This window comes from Magnolia sinica, chromosome 6 (genome assembly GCF_029962835.1).
Source record: "Magnolia sinica isolate HGM2019 chromosome 6, MsV1, whole genome shotgun sequence".
NCBI lineage: Eukaryota > Viridiplantae > Streptophyta > Magnoliopsida > Magnoliales > Magnoliaceae > Magnolia > Magnolia sinica.
The window spans coordinates 85,774,317-85,792,414 of NC_080578.1; positions in this window are offsets into that span (position 1 = coordinate 85,774,317).

The following is an 18,098-nucleotide window of genomic DNA, read 5'->3' on the forward strand; positions in this document are numbered from 1 at the left end:
TTTAAAAAAGATAGAGAGATCAGCAACTCAAAGTAATTCTTGAAAAAACCAATCATACCCACCAATGCAATGGCCAAATGGGTCTCGAATATCCTCTAATTCCCATAAAATTCACATCTTTTTTATTTTTCTTCCACTGCAGCAACCAAATCCTTCCCAACATTTCTAGAACATAAATAGACCACTTACAAGCCTGATGAGAAAACCAACCAAACCTAGAACTTCAATTCCGAAATGGGTATTCAAATTCCTCTAATTCCCATTAAAATCCCATCTCTCTATTCATTTCAGCAGCTAAACCATCATGTGCTCTAAAGTACACTACTGCAAATGACACATACACCCCTATACTTCATAAATACAAAGACATGTTAGTTCCATCAATAAAAAGAGATAGAAACAGAGAGAGAGAGAGAGAGATGGATAGATAGAGAGAATGCTCCATTCTCTTGTAGTGAGACTGTACAAAACAAAATAGCTATGAATACAAATTGCAGAATTTACATGACACCGTGACTAAAAAAGCTACCAATTGTGCAGCAATCTAAAGGAACTCAATTATTTTAATTAGATAGTAGGAGTAGAAAATCAATGTCATTTAGATTATAAATTTGTCTTAGAACATTCATATGTCATGAGGGTCATTGTCCTTCTTTTCCAATTATTGAACTACTACTACAACCTACAACAGGATGCTGGAATGCTGCGTAATTTTTAGTATTTTGTAGATTAATCATTCAATGAATCCAAGTTAGTATCATTATTATATAAGAGAATAAATATACATTATATAAATTTTCCATAAATGCAATTCCTCACCTTAAGTAATTGAGTGAAACTTAAATTATTAAGAAAATGAATCGAGGATTGGAGATGGTCCTGCTCGGATTGATGTGGTTAAATGACGGAATGAGATAACCTTGATTGAAAGTGCGAAGTCACGGGATCCAAACAAACACCATTGTATCCCTAATACAAGTAACAACTAAAAATTAAGTTCACAAATAAATATAAAATTATCGTTTCATTTTTTTTCATTGCTTTTAATATATTTAAATTTCTACATATTAATTCAAGATCGTTATAATGTACCTTTGTGATACATGTATGATGATGGATTGGATTTGATGCATTTCTGAGATCTTTAATAGTAGGGTCTAGCATTGGTTCATTTTTCTGCACTTTCTTTTGGCGTTTCTTCGTTTTTCTTTTTTCCAAACAATACTTAATTCTACGTCTACCACGACGTTTCTCATTTCTCTTGATTTTATAAGCTTCTTCTTTACCTTCAACAATTTCAGCTCATTTTCTTTTAATTCCACGATCTTCTTTGTTAAAGACATTGAGATTCTCCATTCTTGTTTCATGAGCTTCTTTTTTTATTTCAACGACTTTGTCCTTCAACTGTGCATTGTCAACATTTACAATTACATGATCATCCTGTCTATGACTCTCGTTATTTTTGGCATTATCATCAGTGGATGATGGTTCTTTTAATTTTGTTTTTTCTTTAAATATTTTTTGCAATTCTTGATACATCAATTGTGAGTATTTAGTAGCACATTGAAATGACTCTTCACTTTCACAACCCATTGATGAAAACTTAACAAAGTTGAAAATCAAGTTGTTCTATCGTTGTGAACGCAGTTTCTTATAGTCTCCATCCAAGCCAGGTTCCGATCCTGGGATGCTACGAGGAGGATTTTCAACATCAGTTTGATTCGTAATAAGCATAACTAAAGGCATAACCCACAAACAACAATCAAAAACTCCATCACATTTCCACTATGATAAAAACTTTTTAGTTGTTTTTCAAACAACAATTAAAGTTTTTGATCATAGTGGAAATGTGACGGAGTTTTGTTGTTGTTGTCGTTATTTTTGGCATTATCATCAGTGGATGATGGTTCTTGTAATTTTGTTTTTTCTTTAAATATTTTTTACAATTCTTGATACATCAATTGTGAGTATTTAGTAGCACATTGAAATGACTCTTCACTTTCACAACCCATTGATGAAAACTTAACAAAGTTGGAAATCAAGCTGTTATATCGTTGTGAACGCAGTTTCTTATAGTCTCCATCCAAGCCACATCCACTAATAACCGATGGAAAGGAAATGGAAGTAGCTTCTTTGGTTCACCTCTTTAAGATGTATTTCGCTGGCAGTCTTGTAAGGGTATGATTTGTTGCTTTTAATATATGGGAACATAAAATACCCATAAATTCAAACTTTCTGCAACTGCATTCAATAAATTCATCTGTTGAGTTCACGGTAACGATGTGGAGTTTGTGCTTTTTACTTTCACGTACTTGGTATTTAATCATCATCCCGGACTCCTCTAATTTTTCAACAGGTTGACCAAGACTGTTGATATACTCAGACTGGAATAATTTAAAAATGCTCGTTGTGTAGACACTAGCTGCATGCTCTAAGATATTAATAGGAAACAACACAGTTGGTGAACTTTGTATCGTTTTGAAATTTGCTTCTAATTCGGCGTTCCTTCTATCATTCACCAATCGTTTGAAGTGTTCAAAAAATCTGAGAATATTTTGCCCTAGATATAAGTATCTCTTCAACTCTTTGTTCAAACTTTCGCAACGTTGTGTGCTTTTCATATCAGCACAAAATACATTTTTTCTATACACTAATGCCCACTACAATATGCTTTAAGGGCGTGTTTGGATTCACGGTTTCGAGTGTATAGTATCGTATTAGTGGGGTTGATGGGACATGTCCCTCGTTTGGAAACGAACGGCGGGCGACGCATTCAACGCGCGCGAATACGCCCGAGAACCACTTTGCATCATCGATGGGATTGTACCGCGCAACCGGCCGGACGTTCAGTCAGACGTAAACAGGAAGAAAGCATTTTCTTCTTTCACTGTGTTGCTGGTAATGCCCAGTATGGCCGTCTTTTGACAAATCCACACCGTCCATCATCTTCCTCTCGAGATTTAAACCATGAATGGTGAGCTTTGATCATCCGATGATGTGGCCCACTGAGACAATCAAGCTGAAACAACAGCCGAACGGTCTTCTTTTGATCATTGTAGCGATCATGAGGAAGTACATGGCCATGAAAGGTCAACATGTTTTTGATGGGTTTTTCTCCCTCTACCTGATGAACGGTTCAGATCCACCTTTCACTGCATGATGGTGGCCCACAACGAAAAGACGGAACCTCTGTTTCGCAACAGAGTCGACGTACGTCGACTCTGTGAAGTTTGGTGGCCCACTTATTGAAGCTTCTTGAAAAATCCACTCCGTCCATTGGATTTAGGACGAAAAACCATCCGGAAGGGAGTGCTTTTGGAGTGAAATCAGCGTGGCCCATGAGGGTGTTTACTCTGCCGTCCATTTCATGTTTAACGGTTGAGATTCTGCAATAGTTTGCATAGAAACGAAAGGACACCTAGGCAAGGGTAATGCCCACCCTCTGAAGTGAATGAACGACTCAGATCATTCAATGGAACAGTGAGTGGGCCCCACTACACGCACGTATATACATCGTGTGGCCCTTATCCGATCGTTTCCAAACATTGATCTGACATGAAATTGTATACATGCTAGAGTAATACGTCCTATCCAAACATTGGTTAGTGGCACGTCTCCGCTGGATGTATTCTGAATATCAGCACAAAATACATTTTTTCTATACACTAATGCTCACTTCTCTCTTTCATTAAATAATTGTTGCAACCATGTAATTATTTGTAAGATCATATTTCTGAATCATTCTTTCCCATGCATGGTGGAATTCACCTTCATCATCAAAATCATAGACACATCTACTAAAATCGTTACCAAAAGATTGAGAAGAATTAAATAAATGACTTAGGTGTTTGCACACATTCTGAAATATATGCATACACAAATACGGTGAACTGTTCTTGTTAATTCCGTTTTAATCGCACCTGACATCGTCTTACCCTGATCTGTGAGAATGGTTTGAGGCATTCTTCCAGACATTGCATCACAAAAAGTTTTAAACAACCATCTGAAAGAATCAATGGTTTCATCGCATAGAAGTGCAGCCCTGAAAAAAATTGTTTGTCTATGATGATTAACACCAAGAAATGGTGCAAATGGTCGTCCATACTCATTTGTTCTATACGTCGTGTCAAAACAAATCACATCTCCAAAACGATCATAATCTAAAATCATTTTTCCGTCTGTCCAAAAAATGTTGGTAATACGATCTTCAGAATTAATTTGAATAGAGTAAAAGAACTTTGGATCTTCAACTTGCTTTGTTTTGAAAAATTGCAGTAAACCCTCAGCATCAAATTGTTTCATTGCATTCATCCTTTTTGTTCGTAAGTAATTCTTGTAATCTACCATATTATGTCCAACATATTGTCGACCACTAGCTTGTCTGCTCATCAAATCAAATGTTGCTTTTGGCTTTATACCTGATCTGTCGCAATCATCAGATACTATTACTTGAGCTACAGAAAGTTTTCGTTGTGATCTTAGTAAATGTGATTCTTCTGGAGATGCAAGTGTATGATTATGATCACTATTAAAATTAGTAATTTGATATTTACTGTTAACTCCCAACCTAATGATCATGTATGCCTTACAGCCTGTTCTTATTTCATCACGGTGTTGCTTTCCATTTATATTACGTTTATCAATTGATCGTTTGTCTTCTCTAGAGCAGACAAATTTTCTCATTTTCACTATTCTCGTCTTGCGATCTATACTTCTAGTATTAATCTGAACACTAAACCGACTTTCCGTCCATAACTATTGTAAAACTCGTATGCATCTTTCTCTGTTTCAAATTTCATACCAATTTTCAGATTCAATACATTTTCATCCTTGCCTAAATCACCCCTAGATGCATTAGAGTTTCTTAATTCATTTATATCTATTTCTAATTCAATGTCTATATGAGGTCACGATTGAGACGTGTCCTCCACCTTACATGGTGTGCATAATTTGAAAAAATTTGAATTTTCCATTGACCTGAAAGGTAAAAACAGTGTTTGATCAAGCCTATATCTATGTTTTCCCTTGGACTAAAATCATCACCGAAAAAGGATGGACGTCATGGATATAACATGGATAGGGATTTATTGGGACCCCAGGTCCTTTGATATGAGTGGGACGTGTCCGTGGAGCCCACTTTGATGTATGCATTGCATGTATATGAAGCCAATTAAAAAAGAAAAAAAAACTGTAAATAGAGTGAATCGTCGAGGGAGGAATGTCGAAACTCCGAGGTGAATAATCATACACGCACTTGAGATGGCATGAGAGAGACTGAGGAAGGAGGGGCATGAATAATGGGCGTTTTTCTTCTGAAGGAAGATCTGATGGAAAGCATTTCTAAAATCGGAAGGATTTTGAAAATCAAATCTATGAAATTTGATAGAAAATGAAGATTTGAGCGAAAAAACGAGAGTAGAAAACCCAACTTAGGAAGAGCCGTGACAGGGGCAACCATCTCTTTCAAACGCGGATCGAGTAAACCTCCGCCCGGACGGAAATGCGTCGGGCAGGAAATGGATTGGCTACTCCCCCTGACACCAGCCCCGTGGCTGGTGGTCGGTGCTCTGTGGGCCCCACCATTTTGTATGTGTTTCATCCATTCCGTTCATCCATTTTTACAGATCATTGTAGGGCTTGATACAAAAAATGATAGGTATATAAATCTAATGTGGGCCACACCACAGGATAAAAATAATGAATGGATATTCACAATTAAAATCCTCCTAAGGCCCACTGTACTGTTTATTTGACATCCAATCTGTTGATTTGGTCATAAATACCCAGATGAAGGGAAAAAATAAATATAAGCTTGATCCAAAACTTTTATGGCCCCCAAAACGATTTTAATGGTCAAAATTCATTCAACACTGTTTCCTGTAATGTGGTCCACTTGAGATTGATATATACTTCATTTTTTTATGACATAATAAAATGATATATAACAATAGATGGACGGCATAGATGACACACATACATCATGGGGCAACCATCTCTTTCAAACGCGGATCGAGTAAACCTCCGCCCGGACGGAAATGCGTCGGGCAGGGCTCTGTGGGGCCCATCGTGATGTAAGAGTTTTATCAACGCCGTTCATCGCATTTCTCAGGTCATTTTATTGTCCTAAAAACTAAGCGGTCTATAGCTCCAGTGGACCACACCAAAGGAATCTGCAGTTATAATGACACCAACCGTTGAAACCTTTCTAAGGGCCAGTGATATTTTTTTACCATCCAACCTATTAATAAGGTCATTTAGACGTGGATGAAGTGGAAAAACAAATATCAGCTTGATCTGAGACTTCTCCAGCTCCCAAGAAGTTTTTAATGGTGGACGTTCAATCCCTACTTTGTGGTCCACTTAATCCTTGGACCTGCCACGTTTTTTAGATGATATCTTAAAATGATCCGAGAAAAATGATGAACAGTGTAGATAAGACTATTACATCACGGTGGACCCCACAGAGCCCTGGACGGTAATGTCCGGGCGGTGGTAGGATGCATTCCGTCGTCTCTCTCCGTCAGTCTCCGTTACATATTTTCATAGGATTTTTTTTGAATGTATTAAAAAATTACCTACGTGGCATTGAGGTGGAGCTGGACCAATCAAAACGCTCGAGTCAGGAGTTCCTAACTCCAGGAAACACCGGATCTGCACTCTAAAAAATAAAAAGGTTCAAGAGGGGAGGCAGATTAGGCACTGACAACGTTAGTACCAAGTTGGCTGCAGGCCCCACCATGATGCATGTGTTGAATTCATGCTCTCCCTTCGTTTCCAATTCTTTGGCCATGACCTAAAATATCTCTTCAAATGAGTGGAGTGTGTGGATACAACACATACATCATAGTCGGGCACGCAACTTGATGACGTCACTCAGCAGCGAATGTGGCTAGTAGCTAATCTGCACCCAGAGAGAGGATAGAGGCGCACCGAATATTTCCTTATATATTGGTATGTATTTTTATTTTTATTTATAAAAAAATCAGGTAATGTCACCGAACATCACGAGTATTGAGGATGACTAATATGATGAGGCGACTCAGGAATTGGCTGGGTCTTCAACACAAACGATCTGCACTAGTGAGACAACGTCAATGATTAGAGTACAGCTCATCTATGCTAAGACACATGAAAATTCCAATTGTCTTCCCATTGTTCCATTTCATTACAGACGTAGGGATGGGTGTGATGAGGTCGACTAATGTCTTCCTCAAGGGGATAACTACTCTGAAGTTATGGAGCTTCTCTAGCCTCCTCATAGAGATTCCTCGAATCCATAAGGGAAAATAAGAAAATAAAAATGAATTTTAGAAATTTAAAATTTAATTGATAGATGATACAAATGAATTTACAACCCTTTAAATAGTGATACCAAACCTTAGAAGAAGTTTTATAATCAAACTCCCTAAAATCCGTGACTTACTATAAATAGTAAACTTGCTATTTATAGACGATCATGATTCCTACTAGACTTCATGGTTTTCGGTCAAAATAGTACGTGTCTTATTTAGCTTAAGCATGTTATTCTCCTAATTTTTCTAAGCACTTTTCATGTTAGACACAACTCCTAAAGCTTAAAGAATGAAGAGTTATAATTAAACTAAAACTTTTTGTAAATAGTCAAAATAAAAATAAAATGGATTTTCGACTGTTAATATGATGGAATCTCGCAAATTTGGCATGAGGTGGTTAAAGTAGCTTTTCCTACCCCAAAATCATATAAGGCACGTCGAATAACTCATTTCGGTTTTGCGAGATACACCTGTTTTAAGATTTTGACAGTCTAGATCACTTTCGCCTCCGATCGAACCTTTTATGGTCCATCTTCAACATGAAAGTGTCCACGACCCGCTCTACATCAATCACAGATGACACCAATTCACAAAACACACAGATTCTCTCTCTCTCTCTCTCTCTCTCTCTCATGAGTGTGATTTTGGCTGTACTAGCTAGCCTTGTGGTATTGCCGAAAGCTGCAAAAATCTGACTTCTCAAATATATTCTTTGGTTGGCTTTCAAATCACTTTTTGAAGAATTAGTGGATGAAAATGTCCCTGATTTGGAACCTGGTGACCGTATGAAGCTTCTTTTTCTTTTTTCTTTGTTGTTTTTCTAGGGCTTTTTCTATCTTTTCAAACATGTCTTTAAGGGACCCACTACCACCCCCTTCGACTGCATTTTCCACCGTACGTTCATTGTCATCAACTTCTCCGGTGTATGGGCACCGCCAATAACTTCGAAGGCCCTAAAAGGATATTGTTTTTACTCTAACGACCACATTTCTTAAATAAAGAAGCTACTAATACGTGGAAGACATTTTAAATGAATTTTTTATTTTATTTTTTGTAGAATAACATTTTCTTAGAGATGGAAGCTACTTTTGGTTGTGGAAAGAGAGGGATGGTCATGGTTGTTGTTGTCGTGGGGAGAAGTGATTGTTATAAGGGATTTGAGGTAAATAAGGATGGTTGTTGCTATCATGGGGAAAATTGTCATAAGAGATTTGAGGTAGAATTTTGATTTTGTAATGTATTGCCTTGGTTGAAGTGGTTGTCATGTGTTAGGGGCCTGAGTTGTCTGTGTTAAGGGTCTATGTTGTCATGTAATAATTGTCTCAGTTGTCATATATTAGGGGCTTGGATCATGGTTGTCATGTCTAAGTTGTTATGTGTTATGGGTCAAGGTTGTCAAGTGTCAAGGGTCGAGGTTGAAACACAATAACCTATACCCCTAACACATAACAACCTCGACCCTTAACACATGACAACTTCAACCTTTAATGCATGACAATGTCGACCCTTAACACCTGACAACGTCGACCTTAACCCTTAACATTACAAGGATGTCGTTTGTGGGGCTTACTATCAAGTACATGTTAAGGGTTTAGATTGTCATGTATTAGGGGTTTAGGTTATCATGTGTTAATGGTTGTAGAGCTCACCATGATATACATGTCGAAGATCTAATCCGTCCATTGGATTTAGAATTTAATTTAATGTCATAGGCCAAAGAATAAGTTACATTCAAAATTTTTATGGCCCCCAAGAAGTTTTCAATGGTAGGTTTTCAATCTCACTACTTTCTATGGCCAATGAATGAGTTACATCCACATACAAGGTGGACCCCACCACAAGGAAATATTTAGGAGTGAATGGCCATTTGCCACTATTATTGGTTGTTGTGGGTCATCATGATGTATATATATAATTTATCAATGTTGTTTATATATCTTAATAGAATAATTTAAAACATGAGCCCCAAAAGGAGGCAGACCAAAGGCTTAAATGGACTACACCACAAGAAAATTGGTGATTGAAGTCCTACCGTCGAAAACTTCTTAAAGGGACTATACCACAAGAAAACTTTTAAGGATGTTCGTACACCATCAGTGGAGTCCACCATCGCATATATGTGGAATTCACTCCATCCATTAACCTTAAAATTTCATAGAAGGTCATGATTGGAAGCATGAATAATATTCGACAGTCCCATGAACCACATCAAAAGAAAATTATTCGTATCAAACAGATACCGTTATATGCTATCAAGTTTTACGAGCCATTTAGATATCGTGTCAGTAATAAGTTAGCATCTTCTCATATAAATAAAGGGCTACGCAGAAAATAAATAGATTGAATTTAAGTTCCAGTAGGTCCAACAACAAATATCGTCCACATTACTTTTTTGGGATTGGATACTATGCAACTTCTTCTTAATTCAAAATCCGTACTATCATTGATCTAAAGACAGTGGTAATTTGGTTTGAAAAACTTTTAAAAACATGTCAACGGGCTGCCCTCAGACTATTTTAAAATTAGCTTCCTTTTCGAGATGAAATTTTGATCGTACTAGCATTGTGGTTCAGTCAATCACCATTGTTTCGTATGATGTAGTCCACCTGACATTTGGATCTACCTCGTTTTCTGGCCCATGCCCTAAAATGAGCTGAAAAATGGATGGAATGCCTGGAAATACAAAACACATATTGAAGTAGGTTCCATCAAGGATTCACCTACTAAGCTATTACCCCATCTCACCTAATATGCACTCCATGATATATAGACGATTGCAACCTCAATTAAGATTGTGAATTACTAATTCATTGATTTTCTAGGTCATTTTTAATTAATGTGGTCAACAAGTGAACTTGACGAGTCTTTTTTACTTGGATCAAGTCATGTCTTTGAAGCGCATTGCCTACTGAAAAACTGTGTGGAGCCCACCATGAGTTATGTCTTTTACCCACTCTATTCATCCATTTAGCTTGATAATTTTATGGCATTCTTCTAAAAGTGAAGCGTATCCAAAGCTCAAGTGAACCATACCATAAGAAACTGTGTGAATCGAATGACTATCATTAAATACTTCTTAGGGACACAAATGTTTTAGATCAAGAAATTTTAGATATAGTTAATATTTGTGTTTTGCCTTCATCCATGTCGTGTGATCTTATGAACAAGTTGGAAGAGAAATAAACAACAATATAGGTCCTAAGAATGTTTCAAGACATCATTATTCCCCATTCTCAAGTGTACTTCACTGAACTTTGGATATGCTTTGATTTTGGGCCAGCGAGTTATCTAAAATGATATGGAAAAATGGATAGAAGCCGGTATGTTATAGTAGACTAAGTTACCAGCAATTCAATAAGCAATTTCCTTCCACATTTCATAGTAACTTGGCTCTAGTCACATCAAGGCTTGCAGTACTTTAAAACATATGTTGAGAACTCTACTAGCTCAAAAGCTAGTTGAGTCCAGTTTCTCCAAAATTCTAGCATTGCAAATGAGTAATAATTATTTCGCTGAGTAATTAGGTTAGTGATACCAATGCTTGATTTGATGCTTGCTTGTTTTTTAGGGCTAAAACCAAGGATGCTGTCAAATATATATGGGGTCCTCCTTGATATATATAACTTATCCATATAGTCCATCTGTTATCCCAACTGAAATTAGGGCATGGCCAAAAAAGATGAGGCAAATTCAAAACTCAAGTGGACCACATCACAAGATTTAGGGAATCAAACACCTACCTAAAAAAAACTTCGTGGGGCCACTATTTCCTTTGGTGTGAGCCACTTGAGTGTCGGATATGCTTCATGTTTTGGCTCATGCCTCAAAATGTTACACTAAAACAGACGGACAAAACAGATACATAATATATATCACGGTGGGGCCCACAAATTTAAACCAATCCTCTTAGACTGATTTTCCAAGTAAAAATACAAGTGAATTTTCAAACTTCCATGTTTTTTTTCAATATTATTAAATACAAGTATAAATAATGTCAAGATCATGCCGAGTCAATTGCAAGTAGAGATTCTTTGAGTTTTGACCAAGCCATCATCGGAGTAAGTTCTTGATTTGGGGTGAAATATGGTGTATTCGAAACAATTTAGGCTAGTCGAGCCAAGTCCAGTCGAGCCAAGTTTGAAACTCTAGGTCAAGTAGACTGAATTGTTTTGAACAAATGAGCAGCAGAGTTTCAGAACTCTAGTTAGCCAGTAGTACCCTAATGACACCATCATATGTGGAATGTATCATGATTTGATGTGTCCAAACATTATTTAGGAAGGTGATGTGAAACAGCACACGAATGCATGGTAGTGATATGTGTAAAATAATATGCATTTCAAGTAACTAATTAAAATCATTGAAGTTGAATGATAGTCACGAACAATAGTGTCTCTCCTGCCAGTACATCACCTGTATATAAAATCTGTTACGTACGTAGAAGGTGGGCTTCATAAGAGCAATCACCTCAGGGTGAAAATCAGGATGGTACATTCATTAGGTGGATCAGGTGGTTCAAAATCAATGGATAGCCTATGGTCTGACTCAATGTACTAGTGTGTTCCACCTACTGAGTGGATTGTTCCAATTTTCATGACTAGTAAACTTCATGGTATGGCCTACCCCTTTCACGGCTCAGATGTTCTATCGGAGTGACCCGTTAGTGGGACGTGAAAATGTGGGATGTAAAACTCAACGTACAACATTGCATGTGAATATCTCCCAATGAAGGGACGCGATTGTGTCTGCGAGTAGCGTGGTGAGTAGACTCCGTGGGACCCACCTTGATGTATATATTTTATCCATACCGTCCATTCGTTTTTTCATCTCATTTTAGAGTCTGAGCCCAAAATTGAAGGATATTAAGAGCTCAGGAGGACCACACCACAGAAAACAGTGGGAATTGAACACCTACCATTGAAAACTTCTTAGGGGCCACCGAAGTTTTGGATCGATATTTGTCTTTTCCATTCATCCATGTCTATATGAAATTATGAACAAGGTGGATGACAAATAAACATCACTGTGGGCCCTAGTAAGTTTTCAGCGATGGATGTCATTATCCCACTGTTTTTTGTGGTGTGGTCCACTTAGCTTTGGAAATGCTTCAATTTTTGGCTTTTCCTAAAATTAGCTGGAAATTAGGATGGATGGACGATGTGGATAATGACATATACATAACAGTATAGCGTGATGAGTTACTCACTACACAATCCACGTGGGCTGAAGATGTATGAATTACATAGGCTGCAGATCCAAAAGGTGGCGGAAAGAAGTAGGTATTTTTTGTCAGTGCTTCGTGGCCACGTGATCAGGGGAGTATTATAATGCTAAGGAGAGGTTTGCAATAAGATGTAAGGCTTTAGCCATTGAATTTAGGTTTTTTTTTTTTTTTTTTATAATGTGATCCAAACCGTTCATTTGATAGGGCTTCCCTTTAGAAGAGGGATGTTGGAAAAACTCTCAAATTTAATGTTTGAACCCATTCATGATAAAAATGTTATTTTTGACCGTTCATTTTCAAAGCCAAAGAACCAGGTTATTGAAAAATAATGCAATCGAGAGCTTTTGTTTCTTGTCTTTACACCATGAAAGGTTTGGATCATTGGAAGATGAACTAGGCTTAAAAGGCTGTAGTCCCATGTTTTGTATTTTTATGTGCTCGAGTGGACTTGCGCTAATTAAAGAGGGGTTATTAATTAAAATGGCCCCCAATTATGAGGCTGACACTAGATTTTAAATTTATATATTTTTAACCTTACATGCATTTTTTTACTTTTTGAAGGTGAAAATGTCCATCTAGTGGCCATCCCTCTTATGCCATTAAGCTTGTCACTGAAGTCTAAGGGACTTTTGAGAATGAAGTGTGGGTCCTATTAAATCAATGATTGGTGTCGTCTCTTGATCTGTTCATTTTAATTAGACAATCATAAACCCATGATAAGATAATTAAAAATATATATATTTGAAGTTGTTTATGGCCTCACAACTGCATTAACATTATCAGTTAATTCCAAACTAATTCTTCCGATGTGATCCACTTGTGATGAGTTTTGTCATTAAACTTAGGCAAATAGCATGAAATTAAAAGTCTCTTCATGTGGATGGTTTGAATATGCTATAGAATGATCCAGTGGACCCCACACAAGATGTGGGATGAGTTTAATGGGTGAGTCGCTTGCACAAGAATGCTATTTAGCATTTTCTTTCTCTTTCTTTTTCGTTTTATACGGGAGGTGACCATTTTAGCCGTTAGGACCATTATCACTTCCATGGGACCCACTTCAATGAACTTTCGGCATCATTCCTTCCATTTTGACGAGCTTCTGAGTATTTTTTATTTTTTTAATTTTTTTTAAGACTTCTAATCCCAAGAAAATAGACATAACTCCCTCATTAAATGCTCGATTTGTACGATTTTATACTTGTTGAAAATGTAATTTGATGAACTTTCAAATTACTTTATAATCACTTCATTTGGATGCCACTTGATTACCCAAAAGTGAGTCCAAAATTACTTTGGTTTGCCGATACTCATTGTGGATTGTTGGTCTCATGAAAATAGTCATAACTCTCTTGTTACATGTTCGATTCGAATGATTTTATACTCATTGGAAATGTAGTTTAATGAACTTTTAAATGACTTTAGAATCACCTCATTTGAATACCATTTTATTGCCCCAAAATGGGTCTAAAGTTACTTTTGTTCATTGTTATTTACTGTGGATCGTCGGTACTCATTATGGATCGTCAGTCCCATAAATATGGTTATAACTCCCTTATTACATGTCCAATTTAGATGTTTTATACTCGTTGTAAAGGCAATTTAATGAAATTTCAAATGATTTTAGAAATACCTCATTTGGACATCATTTGATTGCTCCAAAGTTTATCATGACATTTATCACTAAATGACATCTAAATAAATAAACTTTGGGCTTATTTTTGGGCAATCAAATGTATCCAAATGAGATGATTCTAAATCTATTTGAAAGTTCGTCAAATTATCTTTCCAACGACTTTAAGATCATCCGAATCGAACATATAACGAGGGAGTTATGATCGTTTTTGTGGGACTAATTATCCATAGTAAGTACTGGTGATCCACAATGAGTAACGGCGAACCAGCGTAACTTTATGAATACTTTTGATTAATCAAATAATATCCAAACAAGGTGATTCTAAATTCATTTAAAAGTTTATCAAATTATCTTTCTAATAAGTATAAGATCACTCAAATTGAGCATGTAACAAATGAGTTATGTTTACTTTCGTGGGACTGAAAATCTTCACAAAAACACTTAGAAGCTCGTTATAATGGAGGGAATGATGTTGGATGCATACCGAAAGCTTGTCGAAGTGGGTGCTGCGGAGTTGGCAACAATCCTAATGGCAAAAATGGTCCCCTTCTATGATAAAAAACTGAAGAATAATGTGAATGAAAATGCTAAATGACCTTCCTACGTAAAGAACTCACCTATTAAACACATTTCACATCTTATGTGAGGCCCACTAGATCACTTCATAGTAGATCCAAGATGTTCACATGAAATGAATTTTAATTTCATGACGTTTTCCCTAGTTTGAGAGCAAAACTCATCATAGATAAACCACATCAGAAGAAACAATTTAAAATTAACTCACATCATTAATGCAGTTATGGGCTACAAACAACTCCATTTTTTAAATATCTTTACCGTAGGTTCACATATGTCCAATAAAACTAAACGAAAAAGAATCGACTGAGAAATAGCTCCAATCATTGATTTAATGGTACCCACACCCCATTCTCAAAAGACTATCTCAACTTCCATGACACGCTAACATCCCGCGAGGGACAACTAAAAGAGAGGCATTTTCATCACACACCACACCCTCTAAAAGAGATGAATTGTATCCACACCTTTATTGCTTTGTAAATGGGAAACAGATTGGCTACTCCCCCGCCACCAGCCCCGTGGCTGGTGTTCGGTCCTTTGTGGGCCCTACAATGATGTATGTGTTTCATCTGTTCCATTCATCCATTTTTAAAGATCATTTTAGTGCTTTATCCCAAAAATTAGAGGTATATAAATCTCAGGTGGTCCACATCACATGAAAACAATAGTGATTGGATATCCACCATTAAAATCCTCCTAAGGTCCATTGTACTGTTTATTTGACATCCAATCTGTTGATTTGGTCACACACGCCCAGATGAAGGGAAAAAACAAAAATCAACTTGATCCAAGACTTTTATGGCTGCCAAAATTTTTTTAATGGTTGACGCTCATTCAACATTGTTTCCGGTAATGTGATCCACTTGAGATTGGGATATATCTCATTTTTAGTCTCATACTGTAAAATTTTCTGTAAAAATAGATGGACGGCATGGATGAAACACATACATCATGGTGGGGCCCACAGAGCACCGACCACCAGCCATTGGCTGCTGTCAGGGGGAGTAGCCAATCCGTTCCCTTGTAAATGAGGGTCATTTTAATTAATAACCCATTAAAGAGGTCTGCGTCCAACCGGTTGGACTATAAGCTATGATACATTCAGTGGATAAATTTCAGACTTTCATGTCTGTGAGACATCTAACCCGTACAACAAGTCCATACCGTAATTAGTATCATTTTTGTAGAAAACATTCAGCAACATTCACTTATCCAGCATACCATATTTCATTTGATATTTACCAATGGTAACATTTTGTTTGTATAGTTTAGCCCATCTGATGAGTAGATAGGGTTGAGTTTTTCCTTATTTGATCTTCATTGGGGGCCACCATATTGGAAGGGTTGGATTTCTCGTTGATTTAGTAGGATGGAAGTTATCAGCTGAGTGTACCGTCCTCTCTTCAACTATTGTACTTTGAAAGCTTTCGCAGGTAGTTCATGTGAAGTTCCTGCACACGATAGGTCCCACCTACCTTCCCTACGCAGGAACGGACGCGGATTTCCTGCGAAAGCCTCTCGCGGGAAGTTCCTGAACTGGAAAACTGGGTGGGGCCCAACTTGATGTTTTTAAGAAATCCATCCCGTACATCCGTTTTCTGAGCTCATTTTAGTACCTGAGACCAAAATTGAGAAGGATCCAAACTCAAGCCGGCTGCACTAGAGTAAAAGGTGGGTAGGAAAATTCCTACAGTTGAAAACTTTCTGGGATAGAAAGTGATGTTTACATGACATCCATACCGTTAATAACGTCATTCCTACTTGGATGAACTGAAAACACAAATAATAGCCTGATTCAAAACTTTTGTGGCTCACAAATATTTCAACTGTGTACCTTCAATAATCACATTTTAGGTCCACTTAAGTATTTGATACGGTTCATTTTTTTCTTATCATTCTAAAAATATCTGGGAAAACGGATGGCCGGGGTGGATTTCTTAAAAACATTACGTTTGGCCCCACCCAGGTTTCCAGCGCAGGAACTTCCTGCGAAAGGCTTTCGCAGGAAATCCGCGTCCACCGGAAAGTTTTTCGCAGGAAATCTGCGTCCCGCAGGAACTTCCCGGTGAAGGCTTTGGCATAAAATCGGCGTGCACTTTTATATATGCAAATGTGTGGGAGCGGACGCTGATTAGCTACTGAGAGTAGCGCGATTGCTACTGAAGTGAAGTCACCAAGTTACGTGGGTCTCACCATGATAAATGTGTTATATCCACACGGTCCATCCATTTGGAGAGATCATTTTAGGACGGGAGTCAAATAATGAGGCAGATGAAAATCTGTAATGGACCCACTACAGAAAACAGTGTAGAAAGTGGCATCCACCGTTGAAACCTTCCTAAGGTCCACCGTGAAGTTTATTTGAGATCCAACCCGTTAATAAGTTAAAAAAGACATTATAAAAGAAAAAAAAATAAATCAGCTTGACCGAAAACTTTTGTGGCCCTTAGAAGTTTTTAATGGTGGGCGTCACTCTCTCTACTGCTTTCTGTGGTGGGGTCCATTGGAGCTTTGAATATTAGTCGTTCTTTGTCTCATGTTATAAAATGTTCTCTCCAAATGGATGGACAGTGTGGATACAAAACATATATCATGGTGGGGCCACGGAACTTAGTGACGTCACTTTAGCAGCGACTCTGCCTAATCCACTTGTCAGTAGCTAATCCGCGCCGAGGTGGGAGATATGAGCCATGCATAAGGCGGGCTGTGGGGTGAAGACGGACGCGGAACTTAGGTGGGCCCATTGTGATGTTTGAGAAATCCTTCCCGTCCATTCTTTTTGTGAGTTTATTTTAAGATATGATGTCAAAAATGAACTATATCCAATGCTTAAGTGGGCCAAAAACATAATAATTAAACATCTACAGTTTAAATATTCGTGAGGTTACATAAGTTTTGAATCATGCTAATATTTGTGTTTTCAGTTCATTTCAGTAGAAATAATGTTATTATCGGTATGGATGGCATATGTAAACATCATTGTCGAACCTAGAAGGTTTCAAAGGTAGTAATTTCCAAAACCACATTTTCCTTTAGTATGCCCAATTGAGCTCTTGATACATTAACTTTTGACATCATGTTCTAAAATAAACCCACAGAATGAATGAACAGAGAGGATTTCTCACAAACATTACAGTGGCCCGACTTAGGTTCCCAGCACAAGAACTTCAGTTTACCTTGCCTGTCCAGTCACGAGGTGGGCCATCCTTATCTGAAAAAAGTGGACATTTACGAAAATTACCATTTTTTCACTTCAATGTAGAGTTGTGACCTGCATGATGAGTGGACAGGACTGATTTTCTCCTTAAGTAATCTGCATGTATGGTCCACCTTAGGAAGGGCTAGGATGCCCTGAACACGTCCAATC